This window comes from Hyperolius riggenbachi, chromosome 4, assembly GCF_040937935.1.
Source record: "Hyperolius riggenbachi isolate aHypRig1 chromosome 4, aHypRig1.pri, whole genome shotgun sequence".
Lineage (NCBI taxonomy): Eukaryota > Metazoa > Chordata > Amphibia > Anura > Hyperoliidae > Hyperolius > Hyperolius riggenbachi.
In genome coordinates, this window is record NC_090649.1 from 320,224,286 (window position 1) to 320,240,421 (window position 16,136).

Genomic DNA, 16,136 nt, shown 5'->3' on the forward strand with positions numbered 1-16,136 from the left:
TTTTTTTAGCTAGTGTTATAAACTATTTTTTAACATTAGGATCTGCTTCCTGCGTTGAGTGGACGTGTACAAAATGTACCGAACAGGTACGTTTTCTACGCAAGTGGGAACCGAGCCTTAACGGCCCATTTACATTCAGTTGGTGTGCGTTAGTATGAGTTAGTACCCGTTGGTGTGCGTTTCTTCCATAGCAGTGCATTGTGAAAAAGATTTCAGTTAAAACGTGTTAAGTGTGAAAGGCACCATAGAAAAAACATAGGCATTACTTTGAAAATCAGTTTTCTTTCAGTTATAACTGAGAACAACTGATTAGGTGTAAACGGGGCATTGCCCTTATAGTTTTGTGGATATTTTTTTTGTCACAAAATTTCTTTTGCCATCTTCCTTTTCTCTAGCAACATGCAAAGCACAACACATATTATCACAAACCTGGCTTGTGTATTTATCAAACTGGCAATTGCCTAAAGATGGCCAGTATCAGGCAAAACTCATCAAACATCCTTCAGGTAAGCTAATAAATTATGCTGCCAAAGCTCTTCAGAGCCTGGCACGAATGATAACGGAGGAGCTATATTTTACTGTATAATAAATGCCCTAATTTATAATGTATGTCAATCTATGGCAGTATTTTCACATAAATATGTGAGTGGTCTAAGATAAGAGGATTTACTATTAACATTCAGAATACAAAAGGATTGCTGTTGGGGGAAACCCATATAAAATACATGATTTAAGCTGTTTATGCTGTTATTGATAAATTAAATTAAATAGAAAAATTATAGTACAAAAAATGTTTTATTCGTTGCCCGCATGTGTTCAATACGTCTGGTCAATAGAATGAGTAAACAATAGCCATAACCCCTAACTTTCATTTCCAGTTCTTTATCTAACTATAGCTGTATTGATATGCTCTTCATCAACTGGATAGGGAAACAAGTCTGGCCAACATTTATAGCTGTATTAACCCATTCTCAGTAGTTTTTATTTTAGTTTTTCTTATAGCTGCTAGGATTTTGAACATGGCAAAACGGAGCAGCAAAATATTTCATAGATTTGTAAACTTTGGTCCTTTTTACCATTGAGTTATGGCACAAGGACATGAATATAAGTTTGTAGCTGTTAATAAACACCGGGAGTGTGCTGGCTTGTACCTGTAGGGAATCAACACAGGACCAGTCAGGGCATAACACGCTGAAGTCCAATACTTGCACCATCTCCCTAATCTAAATATTGTGATATATAGCTGAATAAAATTAGTGGCTTTGAGCTTCAATGGGTCAAAAAGTAAAATTGGCGAAGATGTAATCATGTGCTCCCTTTCAAATGCTTAAATAATACAATATTTATTGGAAGAAACACAGCCCAAAGAAAGTCTAATTTTATCCAAAATAAAATTATACTGTATTTTTTGGACTATAAGACTCACCCAACTGCAGGGAGTTCCTGACTTGTGAATGCCTGCCAATACGAACCTCCAACCGGCCGCAGTGTCGGGGACTCCCTGTACTGTGCCCATGCAGAGGAGGAAATGGGGGGGACAAACGGAGGACACAGGCGGACACGAAGGGGCATAGAGGAGGACACAAGGAGGACAGAGGTGGACACATGGGGACACAGGAAGACACAATGGGGACAGAGGAGGACACAGGGAGACACAAGAGGTACAAGGGGGCATGAGGTACAAAGGGGGTATAATCCACAAGGCGTCCCTTCACCACGGATGCTCTAGGTTTAGTATACATTTTCCCCCTGGTTTTTGTCCTCTAAACCTATGTGTGTCTTATGGTCAGGAGCATCTTAAGGTCCGAAAAATCTGGTAGTTGTAATAAGTAGTGATAAAGCTATTGCTGAATCATGAGTGGTATACATGCTGTGGTTCATAAGGTAAAAACAAACTCTAGACCTTAATCAGTTAATTGAGATTTTTTACTTTTTTTTTTTAGATAATATTTATATTTTTTCTTTTTTGTAAAAACATATTTTATTTATATTTTATTTAGCAATTTTCAAAAACTGATTGTGCTGTTTCTTACACGCAGTTTCTTTCTGCTTACATCAAATCAAGCAGAAATAAATATATGCAGAGTGGCAAGCCTGCATTCATACAAGTTTGTCACATGATTAGCTTGTTATATGACTGTCAGCCAGTCAGAGAGCTACATTCACAGAGCTGCCCTAATTGGCTGTTTTCCAAAGCTCTTGGTCTCCCAGAGCTGTCAGTGACTGCAGGGAAACATTAGTTAGACATAGATTAATGGACTTTCAGAACAAAGATCTGCCTACAAGTCATTAATCTACTATAGTAATGTTATAAAGGGGTTAAAGAAAAGTATTGTCTGCATTTGCATTGATTTTTTTCAGCACAATTGTAAATGCCTCTTTGACCATTAGCAGTGTATGTACTGAAAAAATGGGAACTCTATACAGCAATAACCTTTGTTTGGCCACACATAAAGACTTGAAAGTGTAATTTAGATACAGTCTTCATCCATAATCACCTTTAGTCATGTCACAGGCTAAAAATCAATGAAAGGTCTTCAGTGTACAGCTGAAACTGCACTTGTCACTACTCCCTATTAGCAGGGCATGTATTTACCCTGCACATCATCCTTTTCCCCATATGTTTGGAAACAGTTGAATTTCTTTCTAGTTATGACCACATTGTTTTATCTCCAGCGTGTCAACCATTTGCTCGGCAAACAAGTCTCACAAGTGCAAGGATTAGCATTAGCCAGGAAGACTGAGTTAGAGATGCAATCACAAGCAAGCCACAGCTCAACTATTGCCAATACAATTTGGAAGAGGCGCGTTACGTACATGCCATGCTGATAGCTACAGGTTCTGTTTAATGGGTTAATGGGGCAGGACTACTGTGATGACTTAATGAAAAGAGAATTGGAGCCTAGGGATAAGAACACACTGTAAGGGAATGTCAATTCCTAGGAGAGATATTTCTACTCAGGAACACAAAAAATACCATAAACAAACCCTCAAGCAGATTTGCAATTATATTATTGCCATTTTCAACATTATTATTGTTAAAGGGAACCTTAACTGAGAGCGATATAGATGTTTCCTTTTAAATAATACCAGTTGCCTGGCTTCCTGCTGATCTCTTTGGTTGTAGTAGTAGTTGAATCACACACCTGAAACAAGCATGCAGCTAATCCAGTCTGACTTCAGTCAGAGCACCTGATCTGCATGCTTGTTGAGGGGCTGTGGCTAAACGTATTAGAGACACAGGATCAGCAGGAGAGTCAGGCAACTGGTATTATTTTAAAAGGAACAATCCATATCCTTCTCAGTTTAGGTTCCCTTTAAATAAACAACCAACATATTATGCCTCATTGACAAAAACAAGAGATATAATCAGTCCCAAAAAATAACAAATATAATAGCTTTTTAGTGACACTTGCACTATTAAAGTATACCATAGCCAAAATCAATATGAGAAATGGGGAGCAGGCATTTATGGTGAGCTGTCCTGATGCTCACCGCTCCCCTCGTTCTCCATTCTGCCTCTAAATGCCCTCCGGCACCCTCTTCCAGGTCGCCTAGGTCAGACATCACTGTGCCTGCTCTGGCCTGGCTGTGCGCGTCCTACAGCCCGCAACCGCGTGCGGGAGCGCTCTGCACACGCATCATCGTGACATCATGTGCTTGCACAGAGCGCTCCTGGCCGTGGTTGCGCACTGTAGGATGCGTGCAGCCGGGCGCATCCTACATCAAAATATCAAAAATCTAAATATTTATTCATTTGTTATCATATTGGAAAGAAAACATAGACCATAACATTTGAAATATCTAAAAACATATGCCCTTCAGTGCCAGCATGAATAGAACCAATGTAAATGTATATCGTCAATAATAATAATGATCTGGTACCACTGTCTATTTGTGACACACTGTTGTGTTCAAATGAAAACACAAGGGACCATATGCAATTCACTTTATTTCGTGAGTTTTGTCCTTGGAGGTAATTTTTCATCTTCTTTTTAAAATAACTTTTTTGAGTATTGCTTTCTGGTGGCTTAAAGGGAATTTTATTGACAAATTTAAAAATATCACCTTGGAGAAAACTCTGGAGAAAAAACAAATTGCAAATGTGCCACTGTGTTGTCAGAACCAGCGATGGGCTTCCGAGTAGGAAGCCACTAGACTTGGTGATTAAAATGAGGCTTAATTGCCTCAGGTGTGCGGGGGTTCCTTACCAATAAGTCCGTTGTCTTCTATGCGTTCAAAACGTCCTGCACGTGTCCTATTGGACGCGTTGCAAGACTCACTACCGCGTACTTCCTCCTTCAAGGAGGAAGTGCACAATAGTGAGTCTTCGTCCAGTAGGACGCGTGCAAGAGGTTTGGACGCATAGAAGACAACGGACTTATGGGTAAGTAACCCCCTTTTTCCCAGCCGCACACCTGAGCCAATTAAGCCTAATTTTAATCACGACTTCGAGTGGCTTCCTACTCGGAAGCCCATCACTAGAGAACCAGTATTGTTTGGTCTGATATGTATATGGTTACCTTGTGCCATGTGATTAGTGGTTTATATAATGTTATTGCAGTTTTTTGTAAACAGATAGCACATTTTTGCACCTAATTATTGGATAGCATTGTATTGTTTCCAGGCACAGTGTGTTCTCATCTGAACACAGTGGTACCAGATCAGAATTACTATTGATGATATACATTTACATTGGTTCTATTAATGCTGGCACTGGAGAGCATATGTTCTAGTGCTTTTAAATGTTATGGTCTATGTTTTCTTTCCAATATGATAATGAATGAATACATATGTTGATACATTTTTCGAAACAAATGGAGTGGTGCTTCATATATGGATGAGCTTTTCTCCCCTACTTTCATATGTATCTAGTAAACCCATAGCACACCACCTTTGGGTTAACTGCAATGAGCCCCGCCCCCCTCTTTCCTTATACCCTTATAACAAAACTAGATAGATTCAGGTCTTTGTAAAGGTGGCCACTAACTGTCCAATTTCTAGCGAAAAATCGTTCGAGCGATCAGAAATTCTGATCGGACGAAAAATCGTTCACTACACCATCAACTAACCAATCCTTGCTTTCTATCTATCACGACCACCAAGAAAATCCAAATTTTCGTTCGACGAAAATTCATTCGGGCGACATTTTTTTCACTCGTTCATAATCGATTGTGTCCACCAATGGAGATTATTTACAACCAATCCAATCAGAATTTCTGATCGCTTGAACGATTTTTCGCTAGAAATTGGACCGTTAGTGGCCACCCTAACAGTACATACTGTACACCACACATCCTTAAATTTCCTCAGTCTTTTTCCCAACCCACATTGCCCATACAAAAGTAATAAATGATTAGCACTTGCAGTACTTCTAGAATTTTATCACACTTCTTATTATGTAAACAAATATTTCTTCTTGTTTTAATATATTAGGGGTGATAACAGAATGGCATTAAACCCCTGTGCCATCTCAGCTGCAACAGTTTTAGCAGTATGTGCTCACAGCAATGATACTGTATGTATTAGACAGGTGCTGCAAAACTAAGCTAGAACCTATATATATAGAAAAACTGAAATCAGTAAAATGTGTGAGAAAAGACAGGGTCTCTTTAGGAACATTCTTCCTGAGAAATGATTTGATTCACATGCGCAAAGTTCAATTTATAAGCAGCTGGACTTGATTTCAAGTGTCCCTGCCAAGCAAGCAGAGGAAAGCTCAGAACACGTTGTTGATCTGTGTATGTGTGTGCAGCATCAAGCCTTGTCTGCACTTGCGTTCATTTTTTTAAAATGACATGTCCTCTTCAATCTAGCATAGCTAGGCATGAATCATGTACTGTGACTTTATAACAACAAATAAAAAAACAAGAGGACAAATGATAAAAGAGCATGTTTGAAAATAAGCAAGGTTACATCCAATATGTACTGCATGGGCTTTTACACCCAAAGTGTTAAATTGCATAAGAGATGCCTGATACTGCTTGGAAAAATGTAATCAGGAGTGTCACACTTAACCGAGGAGTGAAAAGAAAAGCTCAGCAATTATAGAATGTGATACCAGAAATCTTTGGCACATTCTAATGTGTTTAAATGCTTACTTTAATAGCCTGGGAAAGTGGGAATGTCATGACCTTCCCAAACTATTTAATTTATGTTTATTTGCAGTTTTTGTAATTTTGGTTTTGTCAGACACATTCCCTTCCATGAAAAAACATACTGTATGCTGTGCAGTGCAATGCTGTATGTGAGTATTCTGCATGTATCGTACTGCTGTCTTGTGAAGATCTCCGCTCATTGATTAAATATGAAGAATATTTCATATTGCTTTCCAGAAGGAACAAGCTGCTCTTCTCCCATTTGTCATGTACAAATCAATAGAGAAATATAGACAGACACTGACTATGGGTAATAATTAGATTGCAAATGCTGTCTTTGTTTGAAAAGAGCAAAGACAAGCATAAAAAAGAATACCACAAAGCATCAAATAAAGATATCTTCCAAGTGATGTCAATTATTGCCATTCAATTCAAACACGTGTTATGGTTGATTAAATCTCCTTTGAAAGATCACCCAAAAACAGGTTCTTGGCCTGAGTTTACCTGCACTTTTGTCAGAGGTTTCTATGGCACCTGTTTTGTTAAGATGAACAACTTCTCCCAGACGGAACCCAGTTACTCTTTTATCCACCCTACTGGTTCATTATTTTTGAGCTACTAAGCTTCTATAAGGGCTCTTTTCCCCCTTAGAAATCCAATTGCGTTTATATTTCTAATACTGCGATTCTGTTGTGATCCAACTGGAATGCAGCGCATTTGTGATTTCCAATGAGAGAGAAAAAAGGCAGGAAAATATTTTGATTTGCTGAATCTTGGAAAAATCACGTAGGGGTGTAGTTGCTATGTGATTCTCCTATACTCCTATACTTTGTTTAGGAGACTAGCGCGCACAAAATGCAGCAGGCATGACAATTGTGATTGAAAATTGTAATGAAAATGTAAGGGATAGCGGACCCGCTGCCAGTATGCATGTGGCAGCGGGCTCCGCTTCCCAGGCTCTCACCGCCGGTGTGCCGCCGAGCGGGGCAGTGCGGATGGCAGAGTCCGCATGCTCGGCGGACTCCGCCGCGCAGTTGCTTCCTGTGGGGTCCCCTTTGCCGGCCCTTACCCTCCGCATGATGCACACGCGAGGAGGCAGGATCTTTATGCCTCTAGATGGGGAGTCAGCTGACCAGGCCAGTCAGCTGACTCCCTCTGCTCTGGTGATTGACTGGGGCTCTGGGGCGGCGCTGGGCAGCTCTCTTTCTACATATAGGACTTGCTTGTCAGTAGCAAGTTGTCTGCTGTCGTGACTACATCCATGTTAGCGCTCAGACCTTAGCTCAGTTTCCTAGATGTTGATACCAAGGACGTCACACCTTAGATTAGGATTGTATTGTATATTTACCTGTGTTTTGACTCTGGCTATCCCTGACTACTCTTTACTCTAAACGCTCTTGTACTTCTGCCTATCTGATTCAAGTTGCCGACCCTGCCTGTTTACCGACTCTGAATCAGCTTTCCGTTTCTGTACTGCTGCCGCCTTCTCTGTTGCCGAACCTCCGCTTGTCTGACCTTTCTCCCTTTAGTGGAACGTCTCCCACTGAAGGGTTATCTCTGAGGCTTGTCTCTCCGAGACGCCTGCCCCAGCAGACGATTACTGCCTGGGGCTGAGATTCCTCTCTTTGCTGGGTTTGAGGATCTCACACACGGGGTTCCCATTCAGAGGTAACCACACCTCTGAGGAATTACCGTGTGGTGGATATTTCCACGATCTTACGAATTATTGCTGTCGTTATTGTTATTTACTGTGTTAGGTGTTGGAGGTTAGTTTCACTTGTATTATTGGTGATTCTGCAGATCATCAATAATCAGGTGATATCTGTATTGTTGGTGATACTGCAGATCCCCAATAATCAGATTCTCTCTGTTCGCTGACACCGATCCTGACAGAAAACACCACTGTGCAGTTTCCATCAGAAGTGAGTACCTAGCATTTTGTGATCTGATAGTAATCGGAATCGCATTGCAAAATGCAGGTAGTAGAAAACACCACTAAGAATAATTTTCAGATATTAGTCAGAGAGTTTGCAGGATATTCAAAAGATTTGAAAATCATTTAAAGATGAACTGTAACCAAGGATTAAACTTTATCTCAATCAGTAGCTGAGACCCCTTTTCCCATGAGAAATCTTTACCTTTTCTCAAACATATCATCAGGGGGCTCTGTGAAACCTCTCCCACAGTGTGATGTCAGCACCTAGGTACTGACATCACACTGTTGGAGCCTTGTTGCATTGTGGGAAAGAACAACTGTTTACAGCTGCCAAAAATGCAGCATCTCCTTCCATAGAAATCATCTGCCAGCAGTAAAAAATTTGCCATGTGATACATTTCAGAATTTAAATCAGGGACAGGAAAGATTTTACTATGGGCAATCACTGACTAAATCATTTATAAGTAATTATTGTAAAAATTAAGCACTTTTTAAATTGACAGGATTTTCACTGCAGTTCCTCCTTAACCACTTATGTGGTTTGCGACGGTATATCTATGTCCCGCAGTTCCTGCTTAGGGACGTAGATATTTGTCAATGGCTGCAGATGGCAGCCGCTCGCCCCGCATGGGTACACTCACCACTGCCCATTAGTTGGGAGATAAATGAATGGAAGCGCAGTTCCCATTCAAGTATCTAAGTCCCTGTGTCAATGCTCGCCGACATCAATGAGATACCTGGATTATTGTAACTACCTGATTAACACGTCCATACATTACTTTCTTTTTAGCGTACTTATAGTACGGTAATAGGAAATAATGTGCGAGGACATCTTGTGGCCAAATAGTAAATTTACACCTACGTTCATTTTTTATTTTTTTTTATAAAAAGACCCACCATTACATTTAAAATTAACCCCTTACCTCCCACCCTCTCCCATAGTTACCTAAATAAATGATATGCATATAAAAAAAATGACAAATAAAAAAAATACATAAATAGTTACCTTAGGGACTGAACTTTTTTAATATGTATGTCAAAAGGGTATATTCATATTATTTATGAAATTATGGGCTTGAAATTAGTGATGGATGCAAAATTTTAAAAATAATGCACCCTTTATTTCCAAATAAAGTATTGGTGCCATACATTGTACTAGGGAAACATTTTAAATGTTTCAATAACCGGGACAAATGGGCAAATAAAATGTGTGGGTTTTAATTACAGTAGCATGTAGGCCAGAATGATTTTAGGAAAAGATTGAATTGCACGATTTCTGCCAGAAATTGCGATTTTGATTCGATTCACGATTTTTGATACACAACGATCGATCAGCACTCCAATGGTGAGTATGAGTGCCCCCAGTACAGGTCAGCCAGCTATAGGTGTTGCAGTACAGTTTAGCCAGTAACGAAGGAGTGGCGCATGCATGGGAGAAAAAGTCTTCAAAGAAGTTGGCTGCTCTCGGGTAAGTTGATACTTATGGCGGATCGCTTGTGGGTTGGAAGTCGGGGTTGCCTTCCAAACGATTGACAATCAACTGAGTCGGTCATTATCGGCCGCCTCAACTGCCTTTAGCAACAAAGAAACAAAGGATGCTCCAAAACACTGCACCGCTCACTGTATACTAACAAATCATCAATCTTTATTGTGTCTTGAATGATCAATAAAAGCAATTAAAATAGGAGTATAGTGCAATGAATAATTCATGGTGCTGGCAACAGTCCAAAAACAAAAATCACCATATGCCAGTCAAACAATAATACATAATCAGAAGCTCATTCCATTACAAATGCAACAATCATTTGACATGGTTATGATGGATGAACAAATACACCATGAACAGTACATGTAGTGCCATGATATATAAAGTGTGTAGTGTCTGAGGTAGATAACATATAGTCACCTAATAGGTACATAAAAAGTGCTGCGTGCATGAGGTAGAAAAGGAGTGTTAACCCAAAGAAAACCCTAAAGGGTTAAATGAATCAGCGTGGGAAAAGTAACTCCTATAGATAGCAAAGTGGAGGGGATAGGAAATAAACACGCTGTGGAGAATAGGGAGACCCGGGTAAAGTGAAGATACCTATTGTGGAAGTGAAAGAGAGCGTGAGCCTGGAACGAGATTACCGAATTCTGAAGGTAGACCCGCATGGCTACTAGATCTCCAGTGTTTCACCTAGTAATGCTGGGGCCTGTAACAGGAAGTGATATCACGTCACTTCCGGGCGGCCACCGTTGCTGGGCAAAGCTTGCCGCTGCTTCACAGCGGCTCTATGCACAATTTAGCAGAGGGGGAATCGGGACTCACAGGAGCAACACTGGCCGGAGCAGAGCAGGTACCGAAAATCGTTCAGGCCTGGTAGCATGTATTATTTTAAAACTACAATGGCCCAAAAACTGAGAAATAATGAAATTTTCCATTTTTTTCCTACTTTACCCATAAAATCGTTTTGTTCTGATAAGTAGTAATAAAGTTATAGGCGAATGAATGGAAGGAGCGCTGAAAGGTGAAAATTGCTCTGGTACAGAAGGGTAAAAAACCCTCAGTAGTTAAGTGGTTAAAGAACAACATTTAATATGCTTAAATTACAAATCCTATTCTTATTCAGTTAATAGAGATGCCATTAATGATATTAAAGAAAGCTGACAAATTTATGATTGAACGTGTCATAAACTTTTAGGTGAAAATGAAATTCGAAGTCCAGAAATGTTTTTGCATATACTGAGGTTTACGTCTGCCTCTGCTGCTGTGCCGGTGTCATTGGGGAGATTCTTCCTCACTATGTCGCCTGCATCAATTCATTCTGGACACACATAGCAACTGTACCTTATACATACATACACACAGCACATTGTTATATTTATATGGCGCTTACTATTTTTCTGCACCAGTTTACAGAGAACACTGAATAATTCATATCACCGACTGCCCCTCAAGCAATCTCATCATCGAATGTCCCTACCACCGTCTAGGGCCAGACTTAACACAGGAATAAGTAGAAGTTTCCTCACATGGGGATATGATTTTATTTTTAGAAACTGATACATTATTTCTCTTTAAATGTAAATACTGAGAATTGAATAGCTGTATCCTGAGCCAGACTTGTTCCTGCAAATGAAATGTTGACAGTCTTATACTAAAGTCAATGTACAGAACCTGTAGACATTTCATCGATGTCCTGACCCGTATAAGCAATTATCTACATACTACAGCTGAAAGAAAAAATCATTATTTCCCAGTAGAAGACTTGATTTCACTAATTATAGTAAAACTGGTTGCTTCACTAATTCACACAACCCTGTATTATTCACAGTGCTTATTTGTGGTTTTGGAACCACGGGCCGGACAGCCTATTATACAAATACGAGAAATACAATGTGCAGTACAATATTATGCTGCTTGGAGAAGGTCTTTGAGCTTTTATAATGTGACTGCAGTAACAAAAAAGGATCTATACAGCTGTCCCAGCAGTTTGGCTGAAATCAAATTGCCTATTGTGAAATGTGATTGTTTTTTGCAATTATTCTCTATAAACTGCATCTGAAGTGTTGTGTTCTGATGGCCATCTGCCCCACTAGCCACTGAAAGGGCAAGTCACAAGAAAGTACTGTATAGGCATTTTTACACTGAAAGCCTTGAAAATAAACACTAGGCACTTTCCACTGACTTATGCTTTTAGCAGCAACTGATTGGTCTTGAAAGGCATTGGCTGGCTTTTTATCCACTTTGTTTTGGCATTGGCAGATATAATAGTTTATATTGTTCTATTTTCTAGCGCAGGGGTGTCAAACTCAATCATAACATAGTCTATGTCTCAGGCAATTTTTTTCTAAGATTTAACATTTATTAAACATTCTCAAACTAAGAGATGTAACTATACAGAGCGATTTATTATTTACATGCTGCAGTACTGATGTAGGTATACTCTGATCTTCCTGACAGCCACATGCTCTATGCTGCATACCTCTGGCACCTGCAGTATGTCATTTGATTGGTAGAAGGGGGTGTGGAAGCACATAGCGTGTGACTGCCAGGAAGAACAGAAGAGACACAACACATTGCTGGTGCAGGTATGTATTACAGGTATATATTACACTGCTACTCCTCAATGTGGAGAAAGAGTCCCAGAGGGATGGGAGGGTTTACCAGCCACCAGGGGGATTTGAATACCAGAAGGGGCCCCACACTGATTTTGTTGGGGGTCTGGGTCCCCAACGTGCACTCCAACAACTTGCACCGAAACTGACAATGTTTCATTCAGAGATACTGTCTGTGTGCTCCTCTGGACAGGAAGGCGGAATGCTATAATTCTTTTACTGCTTACAATGATCAGCATTTGGAGCTCTCAAGGGCAAGGAGGCCACATTCAGTCCATGGGTCTTGGGTTTGATACCTGTGCGCCAGAGTTATGGAGTGTCACAAAATGTCAGGAACCACTTGCAGGGTGTAATCTGCTTGTGTCTGATTGCATGCACATAGCACCCTTATGAAGATAAAGATCTCCCTTGATCCACTGGATTTTTATGATGACCAGCGATTTGAGTGACGAGTGATTGTTTCTGCGATCTCGCGACATGGGCACAGGCGAGCAGTTATGTGAACGATGCTTAATGGCGCGTGGTGATAACAGCTGTCACGGCAAATCGGAACTTTAAGATCCCCGACGACTTCCACGCAAAGTACCGCGATCAGTTGAACGCTCATTTGCACCCGTCCTGTGCCGTCGCGTATACCCGTCAGCAGCGAGATGGATCAGGGAGTGGTCGTCATCGTGGGACGTCGCTAGGATCCGTCTTCCTGGATGGTGAGGTGAGTATTCAGCCTAACACTGGGGTACTGAGACAGCAGTCGAGGGGGGGGGGGGTGAAATTACACACCACAATAGAAGTCTGAAAAAGTGAGAATGGCTGCCTTCTGCTGGCTGTTAAACTCTCCTGTGTCAGCTATGTACAGTGGTTCAGCAAGCTGACTACAGGTCACCTGACCAATATTTTGGGGTGAGAAATAAAAGTTATTTTGGCTTTAATAAGTTTGATTTACTGTGTATGTACATTTTACCATGTGCATGGGTAAAATAGAATAGGTTTGTAAATAATGTTGGAAACTGTTCCTACCAGGGCTGTGGAGTCAGAGTTGGAGTCGAGGAGTCGGAGTCGGAGAAATTTTGGTTACCCGAAAGTCGATGATTTCATAAACTGAGGAGTCGGATGATTTTTGTACCAAATCCACAGCCCTGGTAAGTATAAGACTAAGGAGTCGGAGTCGAGGAGTTAGAGTCGGTATTTTCATAAACTGAGGAATCGGGAGTTGGAGCCGGATGATTTTTGTACCGACTCCACAGCCCTGGTTCCTACACTTTAAATGAGGCATCAGAACAGCAATAACTGCAGTGTTGCATTTTTTGCAACACATATATAGAGAAAAAAAAACTCTCAATATCTCTCAATATAAATTTGAACAGTGTCATGACTTTTTAATTAAAAATGTAAATCCACAGTTAAGGTCAGTAAGCATTCTCTGCAACTATAACTACAGTGTTTCTAAGCTGTTCAGTAATATGAATGTGTGTGTTTAAGTTATCTGCCAATTTCTAAATGTATTTTTTATAGTTTTTTTTTACTATGCTAAGAATTATAAAAATCAATTTACAGAGCCATAATGTTCAAAATTACCAATGTTGTAATGGAATAAAAAAGGACATTCAAGTGCAATTTTCAGAGAAAAAACAGCTTGTGTAGTACAAGACCTTTGTTTCGGAACTGCCTAGTTTACCATATGCACTGGATGAAATGTTACTATTATTCAAGAGGGTTGAGTGTACTAAACCATAAAGGCACTCCTTTATCTTTATTTCATTTGAGAATACACCCAGGTATGTTATTATGTACGTCTAAATAGGGAGAAATAATCTATCACTAGTCGCTGTGCATCTGCCCAAGGCAATTATAGCATTTTGCAAGAAGAGATTAAAGTTTAACGCTGGAATATTAGTTATGGATGATTTCAACATGGTCTCCGATCCACTTCATGATTGCTACCTGAAGATATCAGTGTTTTCATTGAATGGGCCCAGACTTATTTTTTACTTGACGTGTGGAGATAGAATGGCACCTTTCAAGATTTTGGTTACAACATACAATAGTGCAACAATCATTGGCCCTTATTCAGTTCACTCTTTGATATTGGCCCCTATTCAATTCACTTTTTCTCCTAAGTTTTCAAGCAAAAAAAAAAATACTCAAAATAATTGTGTCAGTACTTTTTTACTTACTTTTTGGGTACCTTTTCAATTGCAAAATGCTGAAAAGTTATTTTAAAGGGAAAATGAAAAATTGTCTCCTTGGAGAAAAACGTAGGCGTAAAAGACTAACTTAACCCCCTTGGCGGTATGATTCTTTCTGGATTTTAGGGTCTAAAAGCGGTGCAATTTTTTGCACCCTTTCAGACCCTAAAACCTGGAAAAAAAATCATGGTGCCAGGGAGATCTGCAGCAGTTCCAGCAATCACTCACCTCCCTGGCTCCAGCAATCCCTCCATCATCCGGGTGGCGCTGCAACCCTAAAGTGAGATTGCCAGCTGTCGTCATGACGACAGCCGGCGATCTCACTAGGGGGTAGCAGAGCCTCGGAGGAGTGGAAGAAGAATGCCGGCCGATGTCGGGAACCCCTGGGAGGTATGTTGAAGCGCCTGCTGCACGCAATGCTCTGCATACAGCCTCCAGCGCCTACCCCGAGCACAGGTTCGGGATTACTGCTCTGAGCTGCGGTTTTTCACCCTAACCCTAGCTCGGAATTACCACCAAGGAGGTTGAAGAAAACTCTGCTGACCCACTTGCAGTCTGAGACAACTTATAGGCAGTTCACCTCATCTATAATACAGGATCTTCTCCAAAAATTAGCATTTTGGGATAAAGTTCATTATTTTCTGTAATGTACTGATAAACATTATACTTTCATATATTTTAGATTCAAATACACACAACTGAAGTAGTTCAAGCCTTTTATTGTTTTAATATTGATGATTTTGGCATACAGCTCATGAAAACCTAAATTTCCTATCTCAAAAAATTAGCATATTTCATCCGACCTATAAAAGAAAAGTGTTTTTAAAACACAAAAAGTCAACCTTCAAATAATTATGTTCAGTTATGCACTCAATACTTGGTCGGGAATCCTTTTGCAGAAATGACTGCTTCAATGCGGCGTGGCATGGAGGCAATCAGCCTGTGGCAGTGCTCAGGTGTTATGGAGGCCCAGGATTCTTCGATAGCGGCCTTAAGCTCATCCAGAGTGTTGAGTCTTGCGTCTCTCAACTTTCTCTTCCCAATATCCCACAGATTCTCTATTGGGTTCAGGTCAGGAGAGTTGGCAGGCCAATTGAGCACAGTAATACGATGGTCAGTAAACCATTTGCCAGTGGTTTTGGCACTGTGAGCAGGTGCCAGGTTGTGCTGAAAAATGAAATCTTCATCTCCATAAAGCTTTTCAGCAGATGGAAGCATGAACCCACTTTTGAACCAGAAACAGCGGCAGAAGCACCTGACCTGGGCTACAGAGAAGCAGCACTGGACTGTTGGTCAGTGGTCCAAAGTACTTTTTTCGGATATAGCAACTTTTACATGTCATTCGGAAATCAAGGTGCCAGAGTCTGGAGGAAGACTGGGGAGAGGGAAATGCCAAAATGCCTGAAGTCCAGTGTCAAGTACCCACAGTCAGTGATGGTCTGGGGTGCCATGTCAGCTGCTGGTGTTGGTCTACTGTCTGTGTTTTATCAAGGGCAGGGTCAATGCAGCTAGCTATCAGGAGATTTTGGAGCACTTCATGCTTCCATCTGCTGAAAAGCTTTATGGAGATGATTTCATTTTTCAGCACGACCTGGCACCTGCTCTCAGTGCCAAAACCACTGGAAAATGGTTTACTGACCATGGTATTACTGTGCTCAATTGGCCTGCCAACTCTCCTGGCCTGAACCCCATAGAGAATCTGTGGGATATTGTGAAGAGAAAGTTGAGAGACGCAAGACCCAACACTCTGGATGAGCTTAAGGCCGCTATCGAAGCATCCTGGGCCTCCATAACACCTGAGCAGTGCCACAGGCT

At 40.7% G+C, this 16,136-nt stretch overlaps 1 protein-coding gene across 1 annotated transcript in view; it reads left to right on the plus strand.

Annotated features, from left to right (window-relative positions):
• UST (uronyl 2-sulfotransferase) overlaps positions 1 to 16,136 on the plus strand; it is a 337,418-nt gene that overhangs the window by 268,177 nt on the left and 53,105 nt on the right. The window lies entirely within an intron of this gene.